This window comes from Neocloeon triangulifer, unplaced genomic scaffold (assembly GCF_031216515.1).
Source record: "Neocloeon triangulifer isolate White Clay Creek 2 clone unplaced genomic scaffold, ASM3121651v1 ptg000002l, whole genome shotgun sequence".
Lineage (NCBI taxonomy): Eukaryota > Metazoa > Arthropoda > Insecta > Ephemeroptera > Baetidae > Neocloeon > Neocloeon triangulifer.
In genome coordinates this window covers 4,677,832-4,702,915 of record NW_026775545.1, presented here as the reverse complement: position 1 = coordinate 4,702,915, position 25,084 = coordinate 4,677,832, and the positions used below count along the sequence as shown (strand labels likewise).

Here is a 25,084-nt window from a genome sequence, read left to right as displayed (position 1 = left end):
AAAAAGTGTCATTAAAATCTGTTTTCAGACTTGAAGGACCTGCGTCCGTTCACGTAATAGCTTCCTTTTTCCATGCCAATATTTCGCAGCAGCGTAACGGCAAAGTTGTAATTTATGAGCATGTTTTATTATCGCATGTACCGTGACACATTTCCCATGTTTGGCCATCTGTCTTCTTAACGGCGGATAAAAATGTCCTTAAGCACCGTGCCGCACCCGAGGGGCGCCGCGCACATTATTTATTGTGTATATTCCAGCGGACAAACTGCGTGCGGACTTTAATTCGAGACCGAAGTTAGTCAGTGTGTCGGTCTGCCAAGGGGAGCGACTCACGTTTGTTGTTCTCCCATGCACACCACCTCTGGACTATTGATCTGCAAATCTGGATCACGAGGTGGTTATGCAAATTGTTGAGCGGCGGTAACAAGCGGATTGCATACTTACGAGATTTCAAGGGGCGAGCGCAAAGTGAATCTACACGTTGCTGTCTCGCTCGCATTTCCCTCCGCAGCGCGTTTTGCTTCCAAACTAAACTTTGATGACGCGAGACCTCTCAGCGGGTGTCAACGAATTCCGAGTCGCTCGGTTTGCATTCGTGGAATTTGTCCTCAGCTGTTCTACACTGATTTTAAAGTTTACGCATCTCAAGTTTACATTTTTAATAAATGAATAATGAATTTGTTATATTTTTGTATAAAAATCAAGGTTGGATGCGATCACGATCAAATCCAAGGCTTTCATTGAATGCACCTGAGAATGGTTGGTTGAAGATGAAAAAATGTAACTCCGAATGTTAAAAAAATTCCTAGAAACTTCTGATCAACCTTACTTGAAATTTTTCATTTTAGCACAATTAGCTCTGTATCAGTGAAAATTATCCTGTCAGAAATTGCAAAATACAGTGCAGGTATTTTGAGGAGGACTCTTCAAAATTTTTATTTGTCAAAAATCTCCTTATTTGTTTTTGAAACAAAAGTTTCTAATAAATTCTTACCGACTGACTGAAATTGCAAGCTCACTCTCTTGAATCTCCCTTTGTGCAGATAAAATATTTAAAAAAAAAATCAAATATGTAAACTCTTTTGTAAAAAAATAAAGTTAACAAATATTTAGCAGCCTCTCTTTCAAATGACAACCATCGCCCTTCACAAAAGCATCAATTTCGTTTTCAAAAATTTAATTACACGAGCCACAAGAGCAAGTTTGAATGCAAATTCTGCCGTCCTCTCTCTCTTTCTCTCTTTCTACTGAATGAGCGACTGAATGAATCGACTCTTTTATTATTACTAAACAGTTTTTTAATTAAAAACCGCGCTATCGTGAAAAGCGAGCGGTGTGGAGGCGGCGTATTTGATTTTGCCGAATGATAAAAGCGCGCCCACCCGCCTCGGTCCGTTACCAGCATAATGGCAATAATAACAAGCAGCCCGCAGGTAATTTCCATATAACATGATGAGACGTTATTTTCGCGTTTTTATTGCGCGCCGGAGCAGCAGGGAGATTTTTATTGCGACAAATCCCATCAATATTTATGTCGCCACACCGTCTATCTCTTTGAAATTTAAAAATACTAGCACGTTTCTCCCGCAGTCGGTGTAAAAGAAAAGTGTGTTCATTTTTCATTCGCCGCGTACTCGCCCCAGGCATCAATTAATCCTTAATTACCCTCTTATCGGTGATTGATTGCGCCGGGTGCGCGCGTTCGACTTATTTCCGCCTCGTCATTTCCAAATTGAAAGAGGTGCCACTTTCTCTTCCATTTTTGAATAGGTTTCAAGTGGTTCCTACTAATAAGATTGTGTGACACGTGAATAATGAGGAAAAAATCGTCAGATATGGCGAAATCCATTCTCTGGCTATTAAAAATTTTGATTAATAACTAGGCTTGTGAATTTTAGTAGATCGACTTTGATACTCGGAATAATATAGGAAAATGCATTTACTGCACAAATTAAGTGATTTTATGACGATTGAAACTCATTTTAGATGGACTTAAACCAACTTAAATAGACCGGCCTATTTGACGTTTTGAATTTTCAATTAGATTTTCAAAGACATTCAAGCAAAATTTCTATGGCCTTTCTTCAAAATATTTTTGAATGTAAATAATATTTCTTTATTAGGCAATTCATACATATCAGCAATATTAAATGTAAAATAAACTTATAATTACATTTTAAAAGGAGTTGATAAGAAATAATAATTTTCCATTTGATAATTTGACTGTAATTGTATAGTTTTTCACTTATTTTATGCCTTCTTAAACAATTTTGTACAATTCCTCTAAAATAGCGCCAATTTTGACCAATTAACATTTCAATTCAACCCACGTTCCAGATATATGTTCAAAAATATTCACTTGTTCCCCTCCAATTTTTTCCATACAAGGATGGTTGACGACGAAATTCAGAGAGTGGCGACGAATCTCCCGGCCACTACTTGGCTCTCGATCCGGACAAAGTTTCTTGTTGAAAAATGACAACGGCTGGTGGGAAAAAAAACGAGCGCCGCTGCCTCTCCGGCGTGTCAATCGTAAGAATCACGTCGCTCGCCGCCGTTTTTTGCAATCTGCCGGGATGAAAGCAACTGTCTGCGAAAAGTCATGGGCGAACTCATCCCTCGCCTGTATTTTTTATCGCCCTCCAACGCAGCCACCGCCGCCGCCGAATTAGAACGTTAAGAATTGATGGTCTTTTCCAATCACCTTTTTACTTTCGCCTCATTATTTATTTCTAACTACCTTCTACAAAGGGGATTATTGCACAGACGCACTGCACACACACACACCTAATTTGCGGCGCGCCAGTAATAGAATTCATGATTAAACCCCGACCGTGCCAGCAAAAGAGAAAAGGCAGCCTTTTTTTCTTTCTCTTTCAGCCGGGCACCTTTCTGTCTTCCTTTTGGCGCGCACGGATTTGCACGGTTGATTCGGCCGCTGCGTAATTTCCAGAACAAAAAAGCACCGCCTGCTCGACCTGGCCACAGCCTGCCAAGTTGGAGCAGCTTTATTTGTTTGCTGCTAACCACTTGGGGAAAAAATTTGATGCCAAATTTTGGCACGCTCTATCGATCTCATATTTCAGGCGGAAATTTCATTACTCGCTTGCTGATTGTGATTCTAGTAGAGAGTGAGGAAGGGTTGTTAAATCCTGTTAAATCTATTACTGACTTTAATTTGGTCTTTCATATTTTAATTTTTTTATACAAAAGATTGAAATTTAATTATTCAATAAAATTCAACCTTTTATTTACCTAATGCTCTAATTTCAAAATATATGAATAATTCAACTTTTTTTGTTTAAAGAACTTGACACTTGAGGAGATGATCATGAAAAAAGCCCGATCTCTTCATTTTCAATAATTCAACTGATTTCAAATATATTACAAAGTACTCAATTTAAAATTCTGAAATTAGTTTGAAATGAGTAGTAAATAAATAATTAAAAAAATGAAAAACAAAAATTTTGGTATTTAATTTTCTAGTAATTTTTATATCTATTCAGTAATTAATCTCCCTTCTTTTAAATAAGCCAGTTAATTTTAAAATTAGATTTTTAATAATAATTTAATTCTTTTGTTTGTGTAAAATTTTAAATTAAATATAATTATTATTTAATTTTTAGTTTTTATTTTTACAATTTCATAAATGAGTACAACAGAAACAAAAACAATTTTAAGGAGTAAAATTTAAATTGTTTTAAACGTATAAAGCCTCCACCTTTACCTACAATGATTCACTTAATTAACTTCCAGTAAAAAAGTAATTTTATGTAGTTGTTGTAAGCAATTGAAAAAAACAACGTAACTTGAATTAAAACTCAATGAATCAATAAATATTATTTGCAACTAAAACTTGAGCCAAGAGCCCTCTTTACCCCTTTCATTTATATACCATACCACAGCAAGGTGATATTAAAAAGAAGGAGTTCTTTCAGCTGGTGCCGCCCCTAACCTCTCATAAACAAAGTTGTCTCTGATAAAGGGTCGTTGTTAGTTTTGTTTTTGTCTCACACATGTACATGCATTCAGAGTGTTCAGGGGCGCCCCTCATTTGCAAACGTGCCACTTTAAGTGGTTGGTTGAAATGCCCCGGCTCTCGAATGTCGCGCTTGCGGTGATTAGCAAAATTACAGATTGCGGCATTCCGTGGCAGACCACCTGGAGTCGAGAGAACTCACTTGGAAAGCCGCAAAACCCTGCTCGCTCTCCACGTCTGCATCTACACAGACACACACACACACCTGTCAGGGATTGCACGCGCAATCGATTAGCCACCCGCCTCTCCACCAACTTTTGTGCCCGACTCGACCGTGATTGATGCTGTTTAAACGGCGCTTAGTCGATGCCGCTGACTCGCGTCTGCGGGTAATATTTACATCAAATCTTGCTAATTAATTTGCAAGCCATTTTTGCTAATTTGATAATTTAACTGTTAAAATAACTGTTTTCTTAAAATTTGAATAATACTGCTGGTATAAATCAATTTAAGTTATGATTGTAAAAAGTTAATGATTTATCAAAAAGTGGCAAATTTCATTTTTTTTAAATTTAACAATTCAATTCAAATTAAATTTTTATGAAATATTTTAATTTAATTGCGCAAAAAAGATTTTAATTATGTCATAAAATGCTTCAAATAGATTAGGAATAATACAAACACACATTCTATAAAATTAAATATTGTCTGATTTTGAGTAAAGTTGATTCCAAACTTAAGTTAAAATAAATAAAACTTCAAAGAAAGTTTTGTAATATCAACTCGGATCTGCTAAACCTGCTTAAAATCATATTGGGCTGAAGGTGCGTGTGGTGGTCGCGTCTCATCGGCTGCTAGTCCGTCGCCGTTGATTAAGTTAAAGAGTTAAGCGAGTATCGAAAAATAATAATTCAGCCCCAGAGTGTGGCAGCAGCAGCAAGCAAGAGGCCACGACGCATAAATATTCATTACAGTGTCCCCCGCTGCGTGGGTAATCCTTGCTCTCCGTACCCGCTCAGCGCTCATCCCTTTTCACGACCTCTCCTAGTAATTAACCGCGATGAAATCTCAAACCTCTTGGGATGCTAATAATTAGCCGGCAAGCAGCACCAGCCGCCTCGCATTTGTTTACTCAAAACTTAATCAAATTTCATTACGGTAAGACTCTCTCGTTCTCTCTCTTCAGCTTGGCAAATTTAATATCAACCCATGCAGAGCGCATCTCCGCGTCAACACGCATTTCTCTTCTATCGCGCCAAAGGAATTCGCTGACTGACAGTTTTAAGAGCTGGCGCAGATCGTACAAACTTCTTACTAATTTATTCAATATAATTCACTTGCTTGGAAGTACAGTTTATAAAATAAATGTTAAATTATGTCAATGACTTTTGTTATACCTGGATAAGAATTTAAAATTTGACCATTTAACATTTTTTAGATTTTATAATAACCTCTAAAAAAAAATTATAAGTTCAATTTAATTTTGTTGAATACTTTTGAGGAAAAAAATATAATTTAAATGAAACTAAAATATATAATAAAATAAATTAATGCATAATTATGAAAACAGTGTTGTAAATATAATTTAATTCCTTTTAATAATTATTATGCAAATTGATTCCACATAATATTTGTACCGTTGCACATTAATCAAGTTCATCAAAATCTTTTTAAAAAGCCAGATGACAATTCCGGCGCCTCCTATAAAGTACTTTCGCTTTTTGCAAATTTGTTTTCATTTCCTGTATCATATTTTTTTTTACTCTTTTTTTAGAAGCACCAAGCAATGCGCAAGGGTGAGCAAACACTCGCCCTGCAGCGTGTAGAGGCAGCAGTTTTTAGTTTGCTCATCAGCTCCACCTGTCTCTCTCTCTCTCTCTCTCGGCTGATATTATTCTGCGCTAGTCCAAACAAAGGAACGAACGGAACCTTCGTCTGTGTCTCTGCTTGCTTCTTTTCCTCCCTTGATTGTCCGGCACTCAACTTTGTTATATTGCAGCGTGTGTGTGCCCGGCAGTGGAGAGAGAAAGAGAAAAGAAACTCTAATTCAGCGGTGGGTGCTGCTGCGTCTCCCGTCGGCCATACTAAACAGCAGCACCCATCGTACAGCTGCATGGCTGCTTTTAATCTTGCGCTCCCCGAATCTATATCTATCTGCCCATCCATCTAGTCGCCTGCCTGCTTTTCACGATGTCACCCCTGGATGCAGCCCGAGATGCCAAATTTATCGCTCGGCCGCCCTTGAAAATTCTTATCTGTTCAATTCATCTCCGCACACAAATTGATGGTCTTTTTTGAATTTTGAATTGATGCAGTTTAGAAATGGTATGAAACAATTGTGCATCTACAGCAAAGAATTGAAAAAAAAAATATTGGAGAAGGCCATTTTTTTCAAATTTAATTCAGACTGACACAAATTGCATTGGGGACTTCCAAAAATGCCTTTTTTTCTCGAGATATTAATATGTTATTTGAACAGATATTTTACAATAATAACTAATAACTTATTTAAACAATTTCCATTCAGAATTATATTTAGTGAATTTAAAGATAAAAAAGAATTATTATGAGTCAGGTTTTGAAAAAAAATCGTTTTCACTGAGCTGGAAATTACAAGTATACAAACCAAATAAAACGGGGCTGTTTGAATTTCAAATTTGAATGCAAGCTAAAAAAGACTTTAAACGTTTGGTTTTTCAGCACCAAGAAAAGTCGTTATCAAATTTATTTCTTATTTTAAATTGAATAGTAATTTATTAATATTAAAGTTTGGAAAAAAAAGAATGAATATTTTTTTACCTGAAGTAAGTAAAATTATCAAAACTTTTGATAAAGACTTTTGGTTTTATGACATCTTTGGCGGAGTGATAATTAATTCAGATTTCATTTGAGTAGCGTCAAAGTTTCAGTGGTGGATTTCGCTTTTGCGTAAATGAAGAGAACGACTTAAGCGGGGACCTTGCAAGGCGCAGAGCAGAGTGTTCTCCGTTTTGAGGGTAATTTCGATTCGCAGTCTCTCTCCCATGTTCGTAGCGAGAAGAGCAAACAAACGGCAAAGGATATCACCGGCAGCACACATTAGGCCGTTAGGCTATTAAGGCCGGGCGAGCTAGGGAGAGTGAGTGGGAATTTGCATTTATAAGGCAGCAGGTAATAATCTCGTCTTTGGAGCAAATATTTGTGGCCGAGTCTGCGGACTGCTTTCGGTTAACCACTCTGGCCTGCACAAGTGGCTCTTCTCTCGTCGCACCACGGCGTGTGTTTGCGCAAGAAATGGACCGCTGTTATTATTTTTCACAATCCGAACCCGCTGTGGTTACACAGGCGGGCGTCACTCGCCGCGGGATAGATAGAAATTAACCCATAAATTTAAGGCACCTTTTGAGCGGGGGTTGCAGCCTTCAGCACCACCCCCGCCGTTCGAGGCCAATTGATTCGCCACTCCTCCGCTTTCACTTCTCGCCTCGCAGGCGACGATTTTCCAGCTAGGGGTGCGCGCATGGAAATTTATGGCTCGAGTTGACCGCACGTCCAGCCAGGCCTGCTTTCGCACGTGGTCAAGTGCAAATCGCTCTCAGCAGCCAAACGCTCATAGATAGAGAGGGAGTCAAATCTGAGCTTTAGATTAGTTGTTGCCGATATGAGAATTTTTGCATCTAAAAAAAAATGTAAATTAAAATTTAGGCATCATAAAATGAATTTCTAATGGATCAACTTATTTTTTTCTAAATTTTGAAGTATTTCCCAAGTATTCGATGAGATTTTGTAATTTATTAAAAATTATATTAAAAACATCTTTCCAATTTGATTTGTGATTTTCACCAATTTATGTAAAAACTGCTCTATAAAAATATGCAACTCTTACCAGAACCTTCTTCTTTTTGATAAGTTGACGAGATCACGAGGCCCTTAAATGGAGCCTACTTGAAATTTGGACCCTGGAGGGCAGACGAGGAAGAGAGAGAAAAGCTGCGAAGAGAGAGAACAAGAGCCGTCAGCGGTGGCGCTATAGCTGTGTGTATCTCTCGCTCTTCATCATGATGCTGAAGTTAGCGTCATCCACATCCACATCCACATCCTCATCCACATGTGGATAGAATTGTTCCGTCAAACTCGAGCCTCATATATCGCCATAAGGTTAACATGTCCACATCCACATCCACACCGTGTGGATGACGCTATCCTCATCCACATCCACATCCTCATCCACATCCACATCCTCATCCACATCCTCATCCACATCCTCATCCACATCCACACGTAAAAATATTTTAAATTGAAATTAAAAAATAAAAATAAAAAATAATTTTTTTTTTAATTTTTGTCAAAATTAAATTAAATTATCTTGTAATTATTCTGTAATAATTATCACATTTAAAATCACGCTAAAAAGTGTTTATCCACACGTGCACCCTCCATCCACACCGTGTGGATGACGCTATCCACATCCTCATCCACATCCACATCCACATCCTCATCCACATCCTCATCCACATCCACATCCACATCCACATCCACATCCACATCCTCATCCACATCCACATCCACATCCTCATCCACATCCTCATCCACATCCACATCCACACGTAAAAATATTTTAAATTGAAATTAAAAAATAAAAATAAAAAATAATTTTTTTTTAATTTTTGTCAAAATTAAATTAAATTATCTTGTTATCTTCTGTAATAATTATCACATTTAAAATCACGCTAAAAAGTGTTTATCCACACGTGCACTTTCCATCCACACCGTGTGGATGACGCTATCCACATCCACATCCTCATCCTCATCCTCATCCACATCCTCATCCACATCCTCATCCACATCCACATCCACATCCTCATCCACATCCACATCCTCATCCACATCCACATCCTCATCCACATCCTCATCCACATCCACATCCTCATCCACACGTAAAAATATTTTAAATTGAAATTAAAAAATAAAAATAAAAAATAATTTTTTTTTAATTTTTGTCAAAATTAAATTAAATTATCTTGTTATCTTCTGTAATAATTATCACATTTAAAATCACGCTAAAAAGTGTTTATCCACACGTGCACTTTCCATCCACACCGTGTGGATGACGCTATCCACATCCTCATCCACATCCTCATCCACAGATCCTCATCCACATCCACACGTAAAAATATTTTAAATTGAAATTAAAAAATAAAAATTAAAAATAATTTTTTTTTTAATTTTTGTCAAAATTAAATTAAATTATCTTGTTATCTTCTGTAATAATTATCACATTTAAAATCACGCTAAAAAGTGTTTATCCACACGTGCACTTTCCATCCACACCGTGTGGATGACGCTATCCACATCCACATCCACATCCTCATCCTCATCCACATCCTCATCCACATCCTCATCCACATCCACATCCACATCCTCATCCACATCCACATCCACATCCACATCCTCATCCACATCCTCATCCACATCCACATCCTCATCCACATCCTCATCCTCATCCACATCCTCATCCACATCCTCATCCACATCCACATCCTCATCCACATCCTCATCCACATCCACATCCACATCCTCATCCACATCCACATCCTCATCCACATCCACACGTAAAAATATTTTAAATTGAAATTAAAAAATAAAAATAAAAAATAATTTTTTTTTTAATTTTTGTCAAAATTAAATTAAATTATCTTGTTATCTTCTGTAATAATTATCACATTTAAAATCACGCTAAAAAGTGTTTATCCACACGTGCACCCTCCATCCACACCGTGTGGATGACGCTATCCACATCCTCATCCACATCCTCATCCACAGATCCTCATCCACATCCACACGTAAAAATATTTTAAATTGAAATTAAAAAATAAAAATTAAAAATAATTTTTTTTTTAATTTTTGTCAAAATTAAATTAAATTATCTTGTTATCTTCTGTAATAATTATCACATTTAAAATCACGCTAAAAAGTGTTTATCCACACGTGCACTTTCCATCCACACCGTGTGGATGACGCTATCCACATCCACATCCTCATCCACATCCACATCCACATCCACATCCTCATCCACATCCACATCCTCATCCACATCCACATCCTCATCCACATCCTCATCCACATCCACATCCTCATCCACATCCACATCCTCATCCACATCCACATCCACATCCACATCCTCATCCACATCCTCATCCTCATCCACATCCTCATCCACATCCACATCCACATCCTCATCCACATCCACATCCTCATCCACATCCACATCCTCATCCACATCCTCATCCACATCCACATCCTCATCCACATCCACACGTAAAAATATTTTAAATTGAAATTAAAAAATAAAAATAAAAAATAATTTTTTTTTTAATTTTTGTCAAAATTAAATTAAATTATCTTGTTATCTTCTGTAATAATTATCACATTTAAAATCACGCTAAAAAGTGTTTATCCACACGTGCACTTTCCATCCACACCGTGTGGATGACGCTATCCACATCCACATCCCCATCCACATCCACATCCTCATCCACATCCACATCCTCATCCACATCCACATCCACATCCTCATCCACATCCACATCCTCATCCACGTCCACACGTAAAAATATTTTAAATTGAAATTAAAAATAAAAATAAAAAATAACTTTTTTATTTGTTGTGTGGATAATATTACTTAATTTTGAGAAAAATTTAAAAAAATTTTTTTTTTGATTTTTATTTTTTAATTTCTTTTTTCAAATATTTTTAGGTGTGGATGTGGATGAGGATGTGGATGTGGATAGCGTCATCCACACGGTGTGGATGGAGGTGCACGTGTGGATAAACACTTTTTAGCGTGATTTTAATTGCGATAATTTTTACAGAAGATAACAAGATAATTTAATTTAATTTTGACGAAATTAAAAAAAAGTTATTTTTATTTTTTAATTTCAATTTAAAATATTTTTACGTGTGGATGTGGATGAGGATGTGGATGTGGATGTGGATGAGGATGTGGATGTGGATGTGGATGTGGATGTGGATGTGGATGAGGATGTGGATGTGGATGAGGATAGCGTCATCCACACGGTGTAGATGTGGACATGTTAGCCTTATGGGAATATATGTGGCTCGAGTTTGACGGAACAATTCTATCCACATGTGGATGAGGATGTGGATGTGGATGTGGATGACGCTAACTTCAGCACGGTTCTTCATCACCGCATTACTTTTCAGTATTCCACGCGTGGCGATGCTTTTGCCTGTAGCCCCTTTGTAACTTTATTATCCCATCCATAGGGGAAGAAGAACTGCCGCTGCCAGCCGCCGGTACCTGCGTGTAAATAATCAATAAAAACGAGTTGTTCCGGCACAAGGGCGGCTGCAGAAAGACACAAAGACGCTTTCGGGCCATTAAGATAAATAGAAATTAATTTGCCGCCTGACGAAACAACGCACAAACGCACGTATGGCGGCCGAGGAGGAAACACTTCCTCCTCGGGAGCGTTTAACCTAACCCTTCCTTACAAGATGAATGACAATTCCCAGACATACACGCTCGCACTTGTTCAACTTTGTGCCGCCGCTGCCGTGTCGCCGCCGTTTTGCATAATAAACGAGCGTGGTTCGTCATAAATCAGCACACACAGCGTCGGATGAGAGATTTTCGCTCTCTGGCTCCCGGCACCAGTTATTAAGTTTTGTTGTGACGTGTAAACAGCAGCGGCGGCAGGCGAGGTGCTCTTTCGCGCATCATTGGGCCCTTGTGACATGTAATAATTGCACTGCTCTTGATTCTAAATGTCGAAGCTTTATGAGAAAAATGAATCGAAATAATGTATGTAAAGACACATAAAAAAGGTTATTTAATTTTTTACAACAAAGCATTAAGTTTGTCAAATTTTTTTTGCTACCTTGATATTTTATTATTTAAAAAGATTAAAGTAAAAAATTTAATATACTCATAATTTGTAAATATTATTTTTACTTTAGCTTCTATTTTTGGATACCAATGGTAAGACAAGTTAAAACAGCATTATAAATTTTTTTGTATTAAATTTTGGTCCAATATCCAGTATGAGAACGATTAAAAGTTTTAAGACACGTACATTGCCTGGTAGAACATACAATTTTTTAATTCAATAAAAATATTATTTACAAACATCAAGAATTTTTAATGTGAAAATACTCCATCATTGATACAGCATTACTTTACTCATTGTAAGGGCTGACCTGAAGAAATAAAAATAAATAATAAAAACTGAAATAAAAAATGCACCTTGACTCCTGATTCCTACCATAAATAAAAATTGTATCAGTCAGTATCAACTTTAATTTAACTTATTTTGAATTGAGAGTTGAAGAAAAAAAAAATGAAAGAATTAGAAATAAAGTTAATCTTGAATCCTAAATATTGTCAAGAAGGTGCATGGGATTTTAAGAAGAAGAAAAGAGCGCTTGTTAATTTTTGACTATTTTTAGATCTTTTCTATATTTTCATTGAACTATATAATTTAAAATTTTTAACTCTCATTCCAATTTTGAGAGAAACATCAAAAGAGCAATGCTTCGCTATACGAATCTGTGGGATTTAAAAATTCATTATTTGCTTACAATTAGATTTCGCATGAAAAAATTAATAATTCTGCGTTTAAAAGGGGGAGCGTTGCAGATAACGGCGCACAGCAACACGCCAGCCGGCAATGGTAATTAAATCGTTATTGTGAGGCAAACAACAAAGATGAGGAAGGAAAACGTAATTTATGGCGGGCGCAAAAAATGGAGCGAAACTTGCTCTTCTTCCTCTCCGTGTGCGGCAACGAACCGCTCTCGCGGCAAACTTGCTCGGCGGCCAAACAAAGTTTCACTCTTGGAAAGATCCGCGAGCAAGCGAACAAAGTCTGCGTGTAATTGGCATTCAAATATACAATTAGCCATTTAATTATTTTATAAATTCCCGCACCTAGCGCGCGTGTTGGGGTGCGGCCCGACGAGCTAGTCAGGGCCATTAGCAACATTTGGCGGCGCAATAATCCGCCCGCCCGCCGCACCATAATGCGTATTTAAAAAGAATTTGGCCACATCTGGGTCATATTGTGGCACAAATGAATCGATATTCGCTCGTCGTCCTCGTCGCAAGTAATTGAGCTGGTAATTGAAAATTGGCGTGCGATCGCAACTTCTGACCCGCGAGCCAATAACACTGAAGCATATTAAACATCACATTCCACCGATATGGAATTAACTCCCACGACGCCTGGTATGATTGCATTATGAAAATGAACTTGGACAAAAGAGGTTCTCTGGGCAAATGATAAATTAACGAGGAGAAAAAGCGCGTGCTTTAAATAGAACACAATAACTTGTCATTGATTCTCCATTTTTATATTGCAGAGAGTTATTTTTACTTTCAATGTAATTTACGATTGTTAATCAATTTAATTGTATTGCTTTAAATAAAATTGTGGTCGAGACAATACAGAAACGTAAAGATAATTCAGTGAAATTTGTTGAATGTGTTTAGAAAATTGCATTTGGTAAATAATTATTATTGTTGTTTATGAGCCCAAATGTTGCAGAAAAATCACATATTGACAAATTATAAAATTTATCTATGAAAATCAGTTCATTATTAACTATTATATCTAAAAATTTAAAAGCCATTTGGATGATGAAACGGAAAGTGATAAAAATTTGACGTCCCACAGCAAAACTATAAAAAACTCAAAAGTTTCTGAAAGGGTAAAACACGAATTAATTCTGTTTCCTGTCTGTCTTTTGTTTGTATTGAAGTGGTGAAAGATGAGGATACAAATTTCACGGTCTTTTCAAACGAAAGTGAAAGAATAAAGTTAAAACCCATCTGTTTTGAGGCTTCTTGCTGCACCTCATCAACGGAAGATGGATTTATGTCTGGATGTTTTTATTGCCAGCACTGCAACAGAACCAAGAAAGTTCTTCAGCAGGCACATTTATAAACAAAAATAAATAAATATTAATAATTATTTGCTTTGTTAGACTTTTGGCTTGATATTTATTGCAAATGATCCATATCCATGGGCAGTACTTATTTATTAATTTGATTCTCTTACGTTTTAATTTAAATGAATTTTAATGAGACTAATGAGGACCTAGAATCCTAATTTAAGGAAACCTGGAAGTTTTTAAGTGAAAATCTAATACAGATCATAGGATGTATACAAATTTAAATAACATTATTTGGATATTTATTTATTTCAAAACAATTTCACATAGTTAAATTATTGACGTAATAAAGTGCCTACATAATATATTGAAAAATTATTAAGTTTTTCAAAAAAAAAAAAAAATAATTAATAATTGTCTGCTAGATTAATAATTAATGGAAGTTAAAATTATTATATAACATTTTAAATGATATAGAAATACTATCTATATTTATTAAATACTTTGTATTTATTTTACAATAGTATAAAGGTCTTTGTTAAAACTTTTCCCCACTTCAGAATCATCGACATCATCGTTGTCTGGTGAGAAAATCCAAAAACGAGACTCGTCTCTGTTCCAGCACGGATTTTCTCCCTTCCAAGAGGCTTAGCGTGGTCTAGAATAATCAGAGAGACGAGGCGTTTGATCCAGATTTTTTCAATTGCTTTTTTTAACGGCCTTTTATTTTCGCTGCTGCAAAGTCAAAAGTCTTAGCTTAGGGAGCGGCAGCTGCTTCTGCTCAGGAAAAGATTATCGCGGCGACCGGCTGGGGGTGCTGCTCGGGCAGATCAAGGAGGTGATTTCCTCTTTTTTTTCTCTGGCAGGCAGGCAGGCCGGTTGTCTCTCATTAAGTGCGCACAATTAAAGGGCAAAAGAGATTTCTCGGATGCTGGATGCGTGTGTCGCACAACGACTCGTTTAGTTGGATTAAAACTCTTGTGTAAACGGCGCAAACTTTATTCTCCGGCAAATCAAAAACAGAGCGAGAGAGCTGAAAATAAAGTTTAACTTGCAAAATAAACGCGGCACAAAGGGCGGTTTAATTGACTAAAAAGCTGCTCGAGCTCAAGCGAATCATAATTTATTGCCGCTCCGCGGAGAAAAGTCAGTCAAAGGCGCCGAGAGACACTTTGACAGCCTCTTGTTTACTTTGAGCGTCAAAAGACGACATACCTCCTTTTTCTTCCTCTTAACCCTTTGAATAATTGTCTCGAACTAAAAGGAGGTAAGCAATAATTTCGGAACGAGCGATTCTTGCGGTTTTCTCGAGTTGCGGTTTGAAGAAGGGCGGCTTGATTTGCGGGTTGCGTGCGCCAGTGTGCTCTCATTGTGATCGGTTCATTCATTCATTTAGCGCTGACAGCTACAAACCATTTGTCTGTCAGACGGCTTATCGATCATTGCTCATGTCATAATTACATTTATTTGATGATAGTGCACACACAACACCTCCCGGAGCTGCGATTCACCCCGCCGACGATGAATTAATGCTTTTTGCATCGCACCATTTTCCGCCACCCTTTCAACAAAGGAACAACGCGAATCATCGCGCGCACTGACGTTCACAATTTAATTATAACGCATCTTGGAGCTTTATTTTTTTTCTGGAACGGATGGAAAGAGAATTATTGGAGCTTCAGAAAATTGCTCTATATCTAATTCCTACATGCACGGATAGATAATATGACGGCATTTAATTTTTTTTTTTTTTTAATTTTAAAATGTTTTTATACCATAAATTATTAATCAAATTTATGAAAGGAAACATTAGCGATCTCTTAATTCAGATTTCTTTGATCAATTTGGCACTAGTAACATATATCCTAGCAGATACGTATGTAATTTTTCAAAGAAACTTTAAAATGTATCCCAGATATGTACAAGGTGATAAAATGTATTATAAATGTGTATAAATAACTAGATAAAATTAAATTAAATAAATTATATTTGAAATTAAAAAAGATATATTTATACACGATTGAAATTATAACTAAATTAAGCTATAAAATAAATTTTTAGTTCTATTTTTATATTATTGATGTATATTGCATTAGACTGTACAAAATTTTTAACGCTCTGCATGCTCTGGCTGAAAAAAAATTGCTCACTCCATTATTTTCCTCATTTTCTGGAAAAAAAACCTTGCATAGTCTCTTAGTGCCTAAAATAGCAGTGTGTCAACTCCATTAGCGCAATGAGCGAACTGGCTGAACAAAAAGGACCGCGGCACAAAAGCAGCTTTAAAATTTTTTGTCTCGCCGCGGCCTTTTCACAAAGAGTCGCCAGCTGGCCGGCTTTCTGGTCGTTCGCTCGCTGAATCAAAAGCGCGGGCGGATCGTGTGCAAATATTGTAATAGCAATGCATACACCTTGCCTCGTCGGAAAGCAGCCAGCAGAGCACAAAAGGGCCTCGAAGACAAATAGTCCGAGAGTGTCTGTTATAATTTGTATTAATGGCCCTGCAACGATAAACAACCTTCCGCTGCCCGCGTGCCTTTGGGGAGCTTCCTTGAAGCATTAACTCTAATTTGCATGCGATAAAGCCCGCCGTCGCCGCCGCCACCTCAACCCGCAGAATAATTGTCTGCCGATTGAGAAGCAATTTTGCAAAAAAGTCAGATTTTGTACCAAAATATTTTTAGAATATTAAATTAATTAAAGAATGCCCGGTGATACGTAAATAAGCAAAATTTGCAACTAAATTAAAACACTAAAAATAGTTACGGGCTCATTTACAAATTAATAGAAATTTGTTTCTAGTGAAGATTATTTGAACTATTTTCAAATTTTAATAGTAAATAAGGATCTGCGGAAAAAAAGTGCGAAGCAAAAAGAATCAGCAATTGTGTCGTAGAATTAAGTGTTGAGAAGCTTATTTTCTAGATATTAAAGCGTTTCGCGCAATGCTTTGGCTGTTTTCGCAATATAATTAAATTCAAGGTTCTGCGGAAAATAAATGCGTAGCAAAAAAACTCTGCATTGGTGTTGTAAAATTAATTTTTATATTGGGTTTTTCAAATGATCTTCTTTTATGTAAAGCTATTCCAGTTTTACATTTGCAATAAAACTCCACACTGCTTTGCCGTTTTGTGGCTCATATTGCCCAACCATGAAAAATACCGAAAAATAACCTTAAAATCTTGTTTACAAATTTGCTGCACTTTGAGATTCATGTCAAGAACATCAAACAGAACCCGAATATATGGAAGTTAATTTCTCATCTGAATTTTTTCAAGCACAGATCACAGGTTCAGAAGCAGAGAAATTTCCTATGGCCTTTCGATTATTTTAGCTCTTTAAATAAATTTGCCTGAAAACCAGAAAACATTCCCTACCTTTTGTAGGTGCTCATCATCACGTTCCAAATGGACATTGTGCGGCCCCCCATTTTTGGTTCGCTTCACGTCGTTCCACAACCTCCTGGGAGATCTGCTACTTGTGCTGATCTCCTCCCTCTTCTTATAGTTAGTTGTAGTTAGTCGAGACAACGGCTGGAACAATGAATTGAGAAAGATGCTCAGCAAAATGTAATAAAATTATTTTCAAGCGTTCATATTCTTTAGAGAAGAAATAATGATAAAATTTAAAATTTCCTGAATTTCCAAAAAAAAAAAAAACACCGTTAAAATTAACTTTATTCTTTTGTTCTATGTACTATAGCGTTCAACAGCTAACTTTATGAGCGCACTTTAATACCCTGAGGTAATTGTATCGTGTTATGGTCGAATAAAATTTGATGACATTTGCAGCTAGACTAATAATTATCGCCATGCTGTTGCACATTTTTAATTATCTTGTACTGCTCGGACGTGTTCTGAATACTCTCGGGGACATAGATTTCTTCAGCTAATCTATTTATAATGTTTGTTGTCCAATTTTGCTTTGGTCATAAAATTTTTTAATCATAATTAAAATAATATATTTGGCAATATTAAGAAAATTTATTTGGAAATATGATTGGTTTCAGAAAAAAATAATTTGTCATACGATTTGCAAGATTGATGAGATTTTTTATGAGTTTATTTTTTCATAATATTTAAATAAATGACTTTAAATTTTTGAAAATACTTGATTTGCGCGTATATCTATACACCTTTAAAATATGTTATACAAAATTGGTTCAATCTCTTTCACAAATGTCAGACACAAGTAATATATAAGGAAATTTTTTTTCAAAATATTTTACTTTTTACTCAATAATTTAACTTTTCTTTTGAGATAAATTGTTTAACTATTGTTTGGCGTGACTTTGCGGTAGAAATTATATTGCGACAACCCATTTAATGAATTAAACTTAACCTTTCCATCATGTTTTAATCATTTTTGAATATTTTCATAATGGAACAAATTTACATGAGTGAATAAAGCATTTTGCGAGTGTATAGTTTTGCAAATGAGTTTATGCACTGTGTTGACATTGACAGAAGTGCAGGTTAAACAATGAATGATCAGCATGTGTGTGTGGGCAAACTCATGATTTATTCAGCAAAGTGTCACATTGACCGTTCCAGCGAGGCAGCCTCTTCTGCAAACTCCATTTACGTTTATTTCAAAGGCCATCTCGGTATAACTTGGAGGCTAAATAAAACGCACGTCACTCGCAGCAGAGTGTGTTTGAAAATTTTTTAACGAGTCGCTCTCACCAAGCGGTGCGATTCAATTTGTTTAGCACGCTCGATTGGTGACTCTCGACAGCAGAGATCTACTTTTAATTATAATAAAAGTCAAAACGCCGCCGATTAAACCGGGGGTGAAAATATAAAGGCCGCGCGCTGAAACGCAATTTTCAGTGATCAATCAACTGTCACGCCGGTCGCCACCTCGGCTGCTGCCATAACTCCTGATGACAAACTTGTTAACCAGTTTTGTGCTAAATAAACACCAGCAAGCTCACGCTCAGCTTGACACGCGACTCGGTATGTTAAAATTTGTTCTTCGTCATAATTATTATTTCTGCAAAATAATGCCTCACCTGTGTCGTTCATTTTTCGTGGTCGCTTTTGCAGAACAGGGAAAAATTGATTTTCACTGCAGACGACAACAAAGTTATTATGGCCAGTGAGATGAATTTTTCGCTATTAATATCAACATTATTTTTTTGCTCAACTATGATAACAAATAATTTGCAACGAGAATAAAATTAAGTAACAATTAAAAGATGATTTGAAAATTAAAATTTAAAAACTCAAGGATTGATATAAATATTTATTCTAATCAAACATTTGATTTTAAATTTTATTCAACAATTTGTAGCATTTTAGTGTTTTTCTGCCGCCGAGAATTTGGAATCACTGCATTATGCAATCGCGCCCTTTTTGTTGCGTAAACTGAGGGAAAATGAGGGGGCGGATAATTGTTTACAAAGAGAGAGGTGATGTTGCGATTGAAGTGTGAGTTCCGAAATTTGTCCCACATAATTGAGTTTTTTCGAGAGAGAGAAACAAACTTAGCTATGTCGAGTACCGGAAGAAGTGGCCGTCCTCAATTTGATCAACGTTCCAGCCGCAGCACCAGGTAATTTTCAATATGAACTCTCGATTTTTCTCCTCACCGACTGCGCTCAAATATTTGAAAAGTCCCTCAAATCAGCTGAACGAAGCAAATCTCCATTAGGAAATTGAGAATAATGTCCAGTAATTGTCAAAAAGTTTCTTACCAACCAACCTGACCCCTAGTCAGAGGCTTTCTAGCAGATTTGGTGGTGCTCGCGTGGGCGCTCCGCTCCACCCCCTTGAGACCTTGTCCCGGCCATGCCACGAAAGACTTGGAATGAAACGCAGGCATTCGCCACCCAAGCTGAAGTTCCAAACAAGCGTGGCAAACCTGCGAGTGCGAGTTCAGTACAGCTTGCGCCATACCTTCCAAATTCCCGACGAGCCAGCCAAAATGTTATCGATGATTCGCATACCAGAAGCTATTTGTTTCCACAAAGAGCCTCAGGCTGAGCATTGATCACATGACGGCCAAGCAACCCACTGATCAGAATGCAACCACGGGGCTTGGTAAATAAATAATTTGATTTAAATATTTATAAAAGCAATTGAAAACATGAGAAGTAAAAAAATTAATACTTAATATGTCTGGAACACCACTTACACACGATAAATTATTATTGAGCATCAAATATAAGTCAAAAATGATTTTTTAAAGTTGTATCAATTCGTTTCTTTTTTATTTCAATCTCTTTATTACATTATAATTTTCATGATTTTAGTCAATTAAATGTAAATTTAGTAAGTTTGTTGTTACAACATATTTTAAATAACCCTGCCATTTATTTTTCTTTCAAATCATCATATATTTTTATAAAAAAAAAATAAATAAATAAATAAAAATTATACAAAGGCAAACAAGAATTTTATATCATAAATTCCAAAGAGCTTTTTTCCAAGCTTAACCAAATTTGTAGCCCTCTCTGCTGCTGTTGTATGAATAATAATATGATTTAGATTATTCTGATCATTCATGAAATGTTATATTCCATATTACATTTAAAAATAGTTTAACTATATATTCATTACAACTATGTGGTTCAGTATGTGTTGAATGTTGAATACTAATCATTTTCCAAAAGAAGTCTGGAACACCATTAAGCAGAGAAAATAAAATCTGTTTACCTAGGCCTATGTTTAACCACAGCATAAAAAGAGCATAATATTATAAAATATTCTGTTTACTTTAAACCCAAGCTGAAACGGCAGAGAAAAAAAAGAATAGGGAAAAGAATGCAATGCACGCACTTTCAGGAGAGGATAAAAACGCTGGGTGGAAGTGAGTTAGTGGTCAATTAAAGGGAAGTGCTTTGGAATGCAAACGGAAACAATAATAACGGCGTGCGAAAAAAATGCTTTAATTGGCAGAAAATTTTGTGCTTGCTGAACAAATAGGGCGAAGGAGCAGAAGAAAAGCAAACTGCTGCCGGGGACCGGCCGGATAAATAAACGGGAGCAAAAGTTAAAGTGGTCGTGCCGATGAATAATTTAAACTTGTTTAACCGCGATAAGATTTCTGCTGCAATCAGCAGCAAAACGGCGGCGGCGGCCCGGAAGGGCGCCAGTGCAAATATTACATTATTTTATGGAGCAGAGTAGAGAGAAGCGGAGCTGATCGAAAGTTGGTTGGAAATACGTCGTTTGAATGGAAGTGCCAGTGGCAGGTGACATTCGGCGAATAAACCGGCTGATGCAAGCGAGAGCGTGACTTTGACAGTTGCAGTAATTTGAAAAGTATGTGTAGTGAGCATTGAAAGCTACACACAGAGACTTATTCGTCGCCCTCGCTTTTCTATTTTTATTTTCGGCCCAGCGGCTGCCCGAGAAATTAATTAAATTTGGTGCAATAAAGCCGACTATTTGGCAAGCGACGAGTGCTCGTGTAATTAAAGTTAAGGAAGCAGTAGAAGAAGTTACTGATAATATAAATGTGGGGGAGACGCGCGCGCCTTTACTACTTCTGGCACTCGCCTGGACATTACGCTCAGTGACTTGCCAAGCTGCGCGAGAGAGAGGCAATGAGAGCGACCGTGTGCTTCTCTGCTACACACCCTCTCTCTTTTCATTAAACGGTCACGTCGGTGGAGATGGGGCGCACGAAGAAAAATAGCTCCCTCAATAGAGGCTCTGATTATCAAATGTAAAAAATAGAGACCGTCAGCACTCAATTATAGCCGTTTCTGCCTACCCCTCACTCCCTCTTTGCGTCTGCCCTACCTCCAAAGCAACCCTAACCCTGGGTACGGAGAAATAAAATGCATAGGTGGAAACTGCAATTACGATTCAATTGACGATGGAACGCATCGTTTCCTAGCGAAAGCGGCAATTATATTGCTCACATTCATTTGTTGGAAACGAAGTAAAGAATTTGCCGGAACGACTCTATAGATAATGAGAATAGTTATATGTGATTTTTAACTTCTTATTAATCCAACTACTCGCGAGGAAAAAAGTTTTATAAATTGAACACATATTTTTAAAAACAAAAATGCATTTATTTTAGAATTCATAAATAGTTTAATAAATTATACTAAATTATCAATGTATTGAGATCTGAAAAATGGATACACTTACAATGAAATACAAGGGATTTTTTTGCAACTCGCAACTTCCAACTAATTAAATTAAAATATAATTTTTTTAATGACCAAAACGATCACTAATCATATTTTTAATTTAAACATTCGTAGGCTCATCACTTCTCTACCTCACGGCTTGTGTTTTGAATCGCTCTTACTTTATCTCAAATTTTTAATTTCTATTATTATGCATTTCTTAAGAGAATTATAAAATTTTTAAATTGACTCTTCTTGAATCAATTTAATTAGTATCACGTTCTTAATAATTAATAATGAGTCCATCATGAGCCATAAATTCAATTCGTGTAATCGTTTGGAAAAGTATAATACAAAATGCAAAAGTACAAATGCAAAAATATTTTTTTATCAATATCTGGCAATGACATTAATTTCCGTTCTAATTTATCTGCCAGGAGTAAAAATAAAATACAAAAATTATCGTTCATCATTATCATTGGGGGATATTCACGTTCTAATTTGGTTTTAGTACCAACAATATAGTTCCCAAAAGCTAACTTCGCATGTAAAATAGCACCCATGATTTCAAAAAAGCAATCCTTTTATTTATTAACTAAAAAAAATACTAATATTTTTATCTTTTTAGCGCGATATCTGTTTTTCCGCACATCAAACTGCTGACGTTTTCCAGAATAGTTCAAAATTTTTTGCACGAAGGCGATCTGAATGAAATTTTTCTTCCGCCGAGCATGCACAGCATTCACACATACGAAATCTAGATGGAAGAGATACGATATTGAGTGGCAGGAAGAATGTGCAATTCCTCCGAGTGGCATAAATCAGCGAGTAGTCTTTTTTCGGTAACTTTTTCCTTTTTTTTTTTGGTAGGCGGCGTGCGTGCGATTCGTTAGTCTGGGCGCAACTAGGACGCTGCATGCGCGTCCCAAATGCTAATCACGCTGCTCTGCGGTGAAGATCTTTCGCGGAGGCACGCACAAAATTACATAATCCTTCATGCGAGTCGTAAAATATGGCGTTTGTTATTCAGGCGACTTCATTTTTACTCAATCATCGCGGCTCCCTGAATCTTAAACGAGTTCACGTCCGAGGTCCCGGGGGCCTGCACGCAATTCCAGCCTCAATGGCCCCGCATCAATCACCCTTTCTTTGCAGCTCCCCCTTTTAATTTCACAAAATTCGCGCCAGCTTTTTTCTCGACGCCTTTTTAAGCGCCCGAAGAGACAAATTGGCGCGGCACAGCCGCTTTCCTTGTACGACCAGTGCTTAATCTTTGCTGCAGCCACCCTGTTTTAAAATGAACCTCTAGTTCTCAGTAAAGAGAATTTAATAGAAGATAAGATTTTTTGCAATCATAAAATACAATATAAATGTTGCATCTGCAAAATTGTGTTTCTTTATTGGAACAGAAATAATGACCAAATAAAACTTTGTACCTATCAATACTTTTTTAATGATGATTGCCAAAGACCCTTAAATGAATTATTTCTGATTTATTAGTTTAATATGCATAAATATATAAAATTTACAAAGTAAATAATTAATTCATATTTCAAAAAATTCAAGAATAATATTCTTTTATTATTCATGTTTTTAGATAAATTTTGAATAGTTTATTTCTGATCAACGAATATAAAGAAACTTGAGAAACCTTGATTTAGAAAAAAAAATTCAAGAAGAGCTTTTTCCAAATAAAAAAGGGGGGCTATCTGAACGTTGATACATTTAATATGATTTTTAGTGAAGACAGAAATTTCCAAGCAAAAGTATGTTAATAAAATTAACAAATTTTAATTCTAAATTCTTTTCTTTTTAACTTTAAATTTTGTGAAACCTGTTTTTTTTTTCATTAATAATACAGACGCAAACTTAAGAATTGAAAAGAATCAGGAAGTTTTTTATGCAATTTGAATTTAAGATGATTTACTAGTTTTTTAATAGCTGCTCTTATGTATTCCTTTCCTTCCGCCAATAATCTAATTACAGAGCCTAATAGACACCATCAGTTTATTGAGACTATCAGCGACACCCGCCGCCGTAAATTCGTTTAGCCACACTGCTCTTGTCGCTTGTTCCCCTTTCCGAGAGCCCACTCCATAGTCTCGATCGCTGCTCTCACCACCACCGCAGATTCAACTTTGCGGCCGTCAAGTAAAAATCGCAGCTCGTAAATCGACAGATCCTGTCGTCGGTCGTAAAAAAAGTACAAATTTCAAGTCAAATTTTGTGCTTTTCGACGGAGAGGGCCGGGTTTGTATAATAATTCGCGTTAAACAGAGAGAAGAGCAGCAATCGGTGTGCAGTCGCTCCACTCTCTCGGATTTTCAAAGCTTTTGTCAACACCCGCCGAGGAAATGAGGCATCAAAATTCATAGAGTGCGTAAAGAGAGATAGCACGGCGGCTTAGAACGTGCTTTATCGCTCGCAGCCGCGCACAGCGGGCGAAAGACGTACGCTGCTGACACAATGACACTCATCAATATTATGTAAATAATTTTAAACGCTTTTAATTACACGGCGCCAAGAGTAAATCGGCTTTCGAAGAGAGAGACGGAGCATTCAATCTGGGCGCGCCACACGCAGACATGCTTGGCAAATTGCGCTCAAACTTTGTGCAAATTAATTGAGTAAAAGTATGCGGATGTAGCGGGATTAGAGTTTTGCCAATGTGTGTTTCTCATTAATTAATCAGCGCATCTCCTTACACACCACTGATTTGCAATAAGTGGTGATCCAGTTTTACGACGGATGCCAAGAACACTCACAATTTTCTAGAGTATAGGCTTTGTCTTCATTAAAAACTAATCAGCGAGAAGCGATTACTTCAGTGCTTGGTATGATTAAATGGTAATTACTTAAAATCAAGATAGAGACACAGTTTTTCCTGGTTTATTACACATTATTTTTGTATAATATTGTGTTGATTCTAAAGATGATCAAATATTTAAAAATGAATTTGTTCTATTGATTTCTGTAGTAAAATTACAAAATCATCGGCTTTTCATGCGTATGCTTTTGACTAAGTAAAATAATTTAATCCATTATTTTGGTCACCGCATCCAACCTATGTGTTCATGTATGTGTAGTAAAAAATTAGTATATTATTAAAAAAAACTGCATTTTAA

At 36.5% G+C, this 25,084-nt stretch overlaps 1 protein-coding gene across 1 annotated transcript in view; it reads right to left on the bottom strand.

Moving 5' to 3' along the window:
* LOC132204357 (neurotrimin-like) overlaps positions 1–19,645 on the bottom strand; it is a 113,598-nt gene extending 93,953 nt beyond the window's left edge. The window contains exons 1-2 of the mRNA XM_059632847.1: positions 19,569–19,645; positions 17,248–17,403 (exon numbers count right to left, since the gene is read on the bottom strand). The gene's annotated coding sequence lies outside the window, so the exon portion shown is untranslated. The remainder of the gene's footprint in view (positions 1–17,247; positions 17,404–19,568) is intronic.
* Positions 19,646–25,084: the final 5,439 nt, after the last annotated feature.